Below are 8572 nucleotides of genomic sequence, written 5' to 3'. Positions count from 1 at the left end.
ATGGCACTGTAATAGACTGCATCCAATTTGTTGAGTAGAATGTTGGGGGCTATTTTGTAAATGACATTGCCAAAGTCGAGGATCGGTAGGATGGTCAGTTTTACGAGGGTATATTTGGCAGCATGAGTGAAGGATGCTTTGTTTCGAAATAGGAAGCCGATTCTAGATTTAATTTTGGATTGGAAATGCTTAATGTGAGTCTGGAAGGAGAGTTTACAGTCTAACCAGACACCTACGTATTTGTAGGAGTAGTGATGCTGACCGGCGGGCAGGTGTGGGCAGTGATTGGTTGAAGAGCATGCATTTGGTTTTATTTGCATTTAAGAGCAGTTGGAGGCTGCGGAAGGAGAGTTGTATGGCATTGAAGCTCGTCTGGAGGTTAGTTAACACAGTGTCCAAAGAATGGCCAGAAGTATACAGAATGGTGTCGTTTGCGTAGAGGTGGATCAAAGAATCACCAGCAGCAAGAGTGACATCATTGATGTATACAGAGAAGAGAGTCAGCCTGAGGATTGAACCCTGTGGCACCCCCATAGACTGCCAGAGGTCCGGACAACAGGCCCTCCGATTTGACACAATGAACTCTGTCAGAGAAGTAGTTGATGAATCAGGCGAGGCAATCATTTGAGAAACCAAGGCTGTTTAGTCAGCCGATAAAAATGTGGTGATTGACAGAGTCAAAAGCCTTGGCCAGGTCGATGAATACGGCTGCACAGGAATGTCTCTTATTGATGGCAGTTATGATATCGTTTAGGACCTTGAGCGTGGCTGAGGTGCACCCATGACTAGCTCTGAAACCAGATTTCATAGCGGAGAAGGTACGGTGGGATTCGAAATGGTCGGTAATCTGCTTGTTGACTTGGCTTTTGAAGACCTTAGAAAGGCAGGGTATGATAGATATAGGTCTGTAGCAGTTTGGGTCTAGAGTGTCTCCCCCTTTGAAGAGGGGGATGACCGTGGCAGCTTTCGAATCTTTGGGAATCTCACGATACGAACGAGAGGTTGAACAGGCTAGTAATAGGGGTTGCAACAATTTCGGCAGATAATTTTAGAAAGAGAGGGTCCAGATTGTCTAGCCCGGCTGATTTGTAGGGGTCCAGATTTTGCAGCTCTTCCAGAACATCAGCTATCTGGATTTAGGTGAAGGAGAAAGGGTGGGGGATTAGGCGGGTTGCTGTGGAGGGTGCCGGGCAGTTGACCGGGGTAGGGGTAGCCAGGTGGAAAGCATGGCCAGCCTTAGAGAAATGCTTATTGAAATTCTCAATTATAGTGGATTTATCAGTGGTGACAGTGTTTCCTAGCCTCAGTGCAGTGGGCAGCTGGGAGGAGGTGCTCTTATTCTCCATGGACTTTAGTGTCCCAGAATTTTTTTAGTTTGCACTAAAGGATGCAAATTTCTGTTTTAAAAAGCTAGCCTTAGCTTTCCTAACTGCCTGTGTATATTGGTTCCTAACTTCCTTGAAAAGTTGCATAACATTCAATGCTAATGCAGAACGCCACACAATTTTTGTTGTGCTGGTCAAGGGCAGACAGGACTATATCTATTCCTAGTTCTACATTTTGTGAATGGAGCATGCTTATTTAAGATGGTGAGGAAACCACGTTTAAAGAATAACCCGGCATCCTCTACTGACGGGATGAGGTCAATGTCATTCCAGGATACCCCGGCCAGGTTGATTAGAAAGGCCTGTTCGCTGAAGTGTTTTAGGGCGTGTTTGACAGTGATGAGGGGTGGTCGTTTGACCCATTACAGATGCAGGCAGTGATCGCTGAGATCTTGGTTGAAAACAGCAGAGGTGTATTTGAAGGGCGAGTTGGTTAGGATGATATGAGGGTGCCCGTGTTTACAGATTTGGGGTTGATCATTTGTGTGAGGTTGAGAGCATCAAGCTTAGATTGTAGGATGGCAGGGGTATTAAGCATGTCCCAGTTTAGGTCACCTAACAGCATGAGCTCAGAAGATAGATGAGGGGGCAATCGATTCACATATGGTGTCCGGGGCACAGCTGGGGCAGAGGGTGGTCTGCAGGCTATCTCTGAAGTAGATTGCAATACCGCCCCGTTTGGCAGTTCTATCTTGGCGGAAAATGTTATAGTTAGGGACGGAAATTTCAGGAGTTTTGGTGGTTTTCCTAAGCCAGGATTCAGACACGGCTAAGACTTCCGGGTTGGCAGAGTGTGCTAAAGCAGTGAATACAACAAACTTAGGGAGGAGGCTTCTAATGTTAACATACATGAAACCAAGGCTTTTATGGTTGCAGAAGTCAACAAAGGAGAACACCTGGGGAGTGGGAGTGGAGCTAGGCACTGCAGGTCCTGGATTAACCTCTGCATCGCCAGAGGAGAAGTAGGATAAGGGTACGACTAAAGGCTATAAGAACTGGTCGTCTAGTATGTTCAGAACATAGAGTAAAGGGAGCAGGTTTCTGGGCACGATAGAATAGATTTAAGGCATAATGTACAGGCAAAGGTATGGTAGGAAGAGAGTACATTGGAGGTAAACCTAGGTATTGAGTAATGATGAGAGAGATATAGTCTCTAGAGACATTTAAACCAGGTGATGTCATCGCATATGTGGGAGGTGGAACAACATGGTTGGTTAAAGCATATTGAGCAGGGCTAGAGGCTCTACAGTGAAATAAGACTAATCACTAACCAGTAATGGACAAGGCATATTGATATTAGGGAGAGGCATGCGTAGCCAAGTGATCGTATGGGTCCAGTGAGTGGTTGGACACGGCGATTCAGACAGTTAGCAGGCCGGGGCTAGCAAGCTAGCAGTTAGCAGACTGGGGCTAGCAAGCTAGCAGAAGGGCCTTAGAAGGACGGGATGGAGGAAAGACTGTTTTTGCCTCCTCGTGCGGTGACGTCGATAGACCAGTCGTGGATTAGTATGGTTCCAAGTAGCAGAGGGGGAGGGGGGGGGGTCACATAAACCATCACATAATTAATCCATAGGCTGTACCTGAGTGTTTTTATTAATGAGGGTTCTATCCACTGGGCTGGGTCTGGTCCTGCAGACGTTACCACTGACTATCTTCCACATGATAAATCATTCTCCTGTTCAGGGATGACTCACCCCACACATTTGAAGGGACATTACACGATTTTTCAAATTCATATTCATCATCTCCAGGAGCACCCTAACATCTAAATATTTGAGAAAGGCATGATCCTCTCTTTTGTAGTCAAAAAGATCAATGAGGAGAAGTGTTTACGTGCCATCATCTGGTGTGCATCACGTGATTTTATTAATCAACTATGAGTAGACAAAAGTAGCCAAAGGTCATAGTTGATTAAAATCATATGATACACCGGATGTCATCGGAAACACTGCCCTTTTCACACGTGTTGAGGTGGTGCTTGATATGATAAATATGAATAAAAAAATTGACATTTCCCTTGACCCTTTTCTTCACACTGGTCAATAAACTTTGCTCCAATACAGAAGACACTGGGACTGGAGTTCAGGAATAATCAAGAGGCCAATAGTTAATACATGTGATCAATGTTAATTTGGTGCATATATGACTAGAATTATGTTTATGAGATACAATATCTACCTGCCATACATGTTGTTTTCATTCTGGCCCCCAGATGGCAATAATGCCCTGTAGCTCAGTGCAGTTCACAGACTGTGCTTGCTGAGAGACCATGTTTGTATTAGTGGTTGATAAAAATCCATAATGTGTAACTACATTGTATGTACACTTTATCTTCCTATATACACTAACTACCATGTAAATACATAGGTATTAGGCACACAGCCGGTCACATGAGCATTATCCCTGTGAAGTTGATTGTTTTGGGGTGATTTTTAGTCCCTGTAGCTGGAAAAGAACATCAGCCATCTGTTCATAACTAATCCTGTCTATTTTTACAGACTGATATTTTCTTCTGCAATCAGAATTTGTGTGTGAGTAGTGCAGCATTATTCCTAAAACCACTTACTGAGAAACAGATTTTCAGCATTTTTTAGAAACTTATACAGGGAAATCTGGTGATATATTTAGATTGAGTAGCCAGGGTCTTAGCTGAATATTTTCAGCCCTGCGGAATATCTGTAAAAGTGTGCCGTCAATGAAGGCTAACATGACCTTCCATACACAGACACCATCAGCCCAGCAACAATCCATACATGGCCAGGGCATCCATTCTAGAATTTCTTACAAATCCACAGAGTTCTTAGAATCTTCTATTTATTTGACTTCCAGGGCATTCTAGGGATTCTCTGAATTCTTAAAACCTAAGATGTATCTGATGGCCATGATACACAAGTTATTCATAGCATTAGGGAATAGAAGACACTCATATGCTTCTCCGTTGGAGTGCCTCAGAAGTAGAGGATGTGTTGTGAAGTGAATGGAAGAAGTAGCCAACCTCTCAACTCTTATTGTAGTGTTGCAAGTAATATGGTCAGAAAATAAAGGGATAAGCTGTGTTGGAAGTGCAAGGAAAGACATATTGCTGAGCAAAAATGTATTTTAGACCATTTCTGAAGACTTTAGGCAGAATACAAAGCAATAAGACAAGGGTTGGTGTAACATCAGGAATTGAGAAAATATATAATAATAATAATATAATATGTCTCTTTTTCAGGACCCTGTCTTTCAAAGATAATTCATAAAAATCCAAATAACTTCACAGATCTTCATTGTAAAGCGTTTAAACAGTGTTTCCCATGCTACAATTAATGAACATGCACCTGTGGAACGGTCATTAAGACACTAACAGCTTACAGACGGTAGGCAATAAAGGCCACAGTTATGAAAACTTAGGACACACAAGAGGCCTTTCTACTGACTCTGAAAAACAGGCATGAGGACTGCAGATCTGGCCAGGGCAATAAATTACAATGTCAGTACTGTGAGACACCTAAGACAGCACTACAGGGAGACAGGATGGACAGCTGATCATCCTCGCAGTGGCAGACCACGTGTAACAACACCTGCACAGGATCGGTGCATCCGAACATCACACCTGCGGGACAGGTACAGGATGGCAACAACTGCCCGAGTTACACCAGGAACGCACAATCCCTCCATCAGTGCTCAGACTGTCCACAATAGGCTGAGAGATGCTGGATTGAGGGCTTGTAGACATGTTGTACAGCAGGTCCTCACCAGACATCACCGGCAACAACATCGCCTATGGGCACAAACCCACCATCGCTGGACCAGACAGGACTGGCAAAAAGTGCTCTGACAAGCCGCAATTTTGTCTCACCAGGGGTGATGGTCGGATTCGCATTTATCGTCAAAGGAATGAGTGCTACACCGAGGCCTGTACTCTGGAGCCGGGATCGAATTGGAGGTGGAGGGTCCGTCATGGTCTGGGGCGGTGTGTCACAACATCATCGGACTGAGCTTGTTGTCATTGCAGGCAATCTCAACACTGTGCATTACAGGGAAGACATCCTCCTCCCTCATGCTCATGTGGTTCCCTTCCTGCAGGCTCATCCTGACATGACCTTCCAGCATGACAATGCCATCATCCATACTGCTCATTCTGTGCGTGATTTCCTGCAAGAAATGAATATCAGTGTTCTGCCATGGCCAGCGAATAGCCCGGATCTAAATCCCATTGAGAATGCCTGGGACCTGTTGGATTGGAGGGTGAGGGCTAGGGCCATTCCCCCCCAGAAATATCCGGGAACTTGCAGGTGCCTTGGTGGAAGAGTGGGGTAGCATCTCACAGCAAGAACCGACAAATCTGGTGCGGTCCATGAGCAGGAAATGCACTGCAGTACTTAATGCAGCTGGTGGCCACACCAGATACTGACTGTTACTTTTCATTTTGACCCCCCCCCCCCTCCCCTTTGTTCAGGGACACATTACATTTCTGTTAGTCACATGTCTGTGGAACTTGATCAGTTTGTGTCTCAGTTGTTGAATCTTGTTATGTTCACACAAATGTTTACACAGTTTTTCAGTTTGCTGAAAATACATGCAGTTGACAGTGAGAGGATGTTTCTTTTTTTGCGGAGTTTAGGTCTGTTCCCTTTACAAAACTGATATTTCTAGCCTTAAAAAATATTAAAAACAATACTCATTTTATCTACAGTTGAAGTCGGAAGTTTACATACACCTTAGCCAGCTACATTTGAACTCAGTTCTTCACAATTCCTGAAATTTAATCGTAGTAAAAATTCCCTGTCTTGGGTCAGTTAGGATCACCACTTTATTTTAAGAATGTGAAATGTCAGAATAATAGAAGAGATAATTATTTATTTCAGCTTTTATTTCTTTCATCACATTCCCAGTGGGTCAGAGGTTTACATACACTCAATTAGTATTTGGTAGCATTTCTTTTAAAAATGTTAACTTGGGTCAAACATTACAGGTAGCCTTCCATAAGCTTTCTGCAATACGTTGGGTGAATGTTGGCCCATTCCTCCTGACAGAGCTGGTGTTTCTGTCAGGTTTGTAGGCCTCCTTGCTCACACATGCTTTTCAGTTCTGCCCACAAATTTTCTATAGGATTGAGGTCAGGGCTTTGTGATGGCCACTCCAATACCTTGACTTTGTTGTCCTTAAGCCATTTTGCCACAACTTTGGAAGTATGCTTGGGGTCATTGTCCATTTGGAAGACCCATTTGCGACCAAGCTTTAACTTCCTGACTGATGTCTTGAGATGTTGCTTCAATATATCCACATATTTTTCCTCCCTCCATGATGCCATCTGTTTTGTGACATGCACCAGTCCCTCCTAGAGCAAAGCACCCCCACAACATGATGCTGCCACCCCGTGCTTCACTGTTGGGATGGTGTTCTTCAGCTTGCAAGCTCGCCCCTTTTTCCTCCAAACATAACTATGGTCATTATGGCCAAACAGTTCTATTTTTGTTTCATCAGACCAGAGAACATTTCTCCAAAAAGTACGATCTTTGTCCCCATGTGCAGTTGCATGCCGTAGTCTGGCTTTTTATGACGGTTTTTGAGCAGTGGCTTCTTCCTTGCTGAGCGGCCTTTCAGGTCATGTCGGTATAGGACTCGTTTTACTGTGGATATAGATACTTTTGTACCTGTTTCCTCCAGCATCTTCACAAGGTCCTTTGCTATTGTTCTGGGATTTTCGCACCAAGGTACGTTGATCTCTAGGAGACAGAACGTGTCTCCTTCCTGAGTGGTATGACGGCTGCGTGGTCCCATGGTGTTTATACTTGCATACTATTGTTTGTACAGATGAACGTGGCACCTTCAGGCATTTGGAAATTGCTCCCGAGGATGTGGAGGTCTACAATTATTTTTCTGAGGTCTTGGCTGATTTCTTTTGATTTTCCCATGATGTCAAGCAAATAAGCACTGAGTTTGAAGGTAGGCCTTGAAATACATCCACAGGTACACCTCCAATTGACTCAAATTATGTCAATTAGCCTATCAGAATCTTCTAAAGCCATGACATCATTTTCTGGAATTTTCCAAGCTGTTTAAAGGTACAGTCAACTTAGTGTATGCAAACTTCTGACCCACTGGAATTGTGATAAAGTGAATTATAAGTGAAATAATCTGTCTGTAAACAATTGTTGGATAAATGACTTGTGTCATGCACAAAGTAGATGTCCTAACCGACTTGCCAAAACGATAGTTTGTTAACAAGAAATTTGTGGAGTGGTTGAAAAATTAATTTGAATGACTCCAACCTAAGTGTATGTAAACGTATGACTTCAACTGTATATAGCAAAGCAATAAGCACCCACCCACCTTTGAACATGCAAGTAAGTGTTGGAACTCAACCTCTAATTTACAGTCATCGTCACAGGGGTTTATAGTTGATTCAGTGACGGACAAACCTGTGGATGGATAACAATGAAAGTGAAAACCAAAATAAACCAAAATGGAGAGAAGATTGAATACTTATATGTATGAAGATTTGATTTTCCCTTTTGGACTTCTGTTTGCTGAGAAGATCATGTTTCAACATAGGGAAGAATAAGATGCAATAGCTTGTTGGCTCCACCACTTGGTAATCAACAATTCCGGCATTCCAATCTTGCTGGACAGGGACATCTGAATCTAATCCTTATCTTGGCATGAGTTTGTGAGCCTAAAGTGTGACCAGAGAAGTATTGAACACTATTCCTGCAGCCTACAGGGTTTGAGTTTGACCTGGATAATATAAACAGTGTTTCTTCGCTGCTACTTGCTATTACAGGCGTGTGTCCCCCAAGAAATATGGATTCAGAGCTAGCCAAACTCCTTACAGATCCAGCTGAATTCCATTTTAGCATATGAAAATTACATGTCGCATTGTCTAAATAGAGAATGTTTAACCATGCTGTGGATCAGGTGGAAATGAGGTTCAATTTTCACAAAATCCCCAGACCCCCTATGAAAAAGTTGGACATTTTTGTCTCCCCCATGCCACTTTTATTTTTAATGCGTGAAATGACTTTAGCTTGAGCATTAAAGGATTACTTAATTTCTTTAGACTTGGCTCTTTTTTTCAACTACCCTAAAAGTAGTCTATGGGCCAGGAGATGGTCATTCACCATTCAGATTTGTTTATAAAAACCCTGCTAAACCAGAAAGTGATGTGAGCAATCTCACCATGTTACACTTTTTGGGCCAAA

Source organism: Oncorhynchus clarkii, chromosome 23 (genome assembly GCF_045791955.1).
Source record: "Oncorhynchus clarkii lewisi isolate Uvic-CL-2024 chromosome 23, UVic_Ocla_1.0, whole genome shotgun sequence".
Taxonomy (NCBI): Eukaryota; Metazoa; Chordata; class Actinopteri; order Salmoniformes; family Salmonidae; genus Oncorhynchus; species Oncorhynchus clarkii.
Note: the sequence above shows the minus strand (reverse complement) of the source record.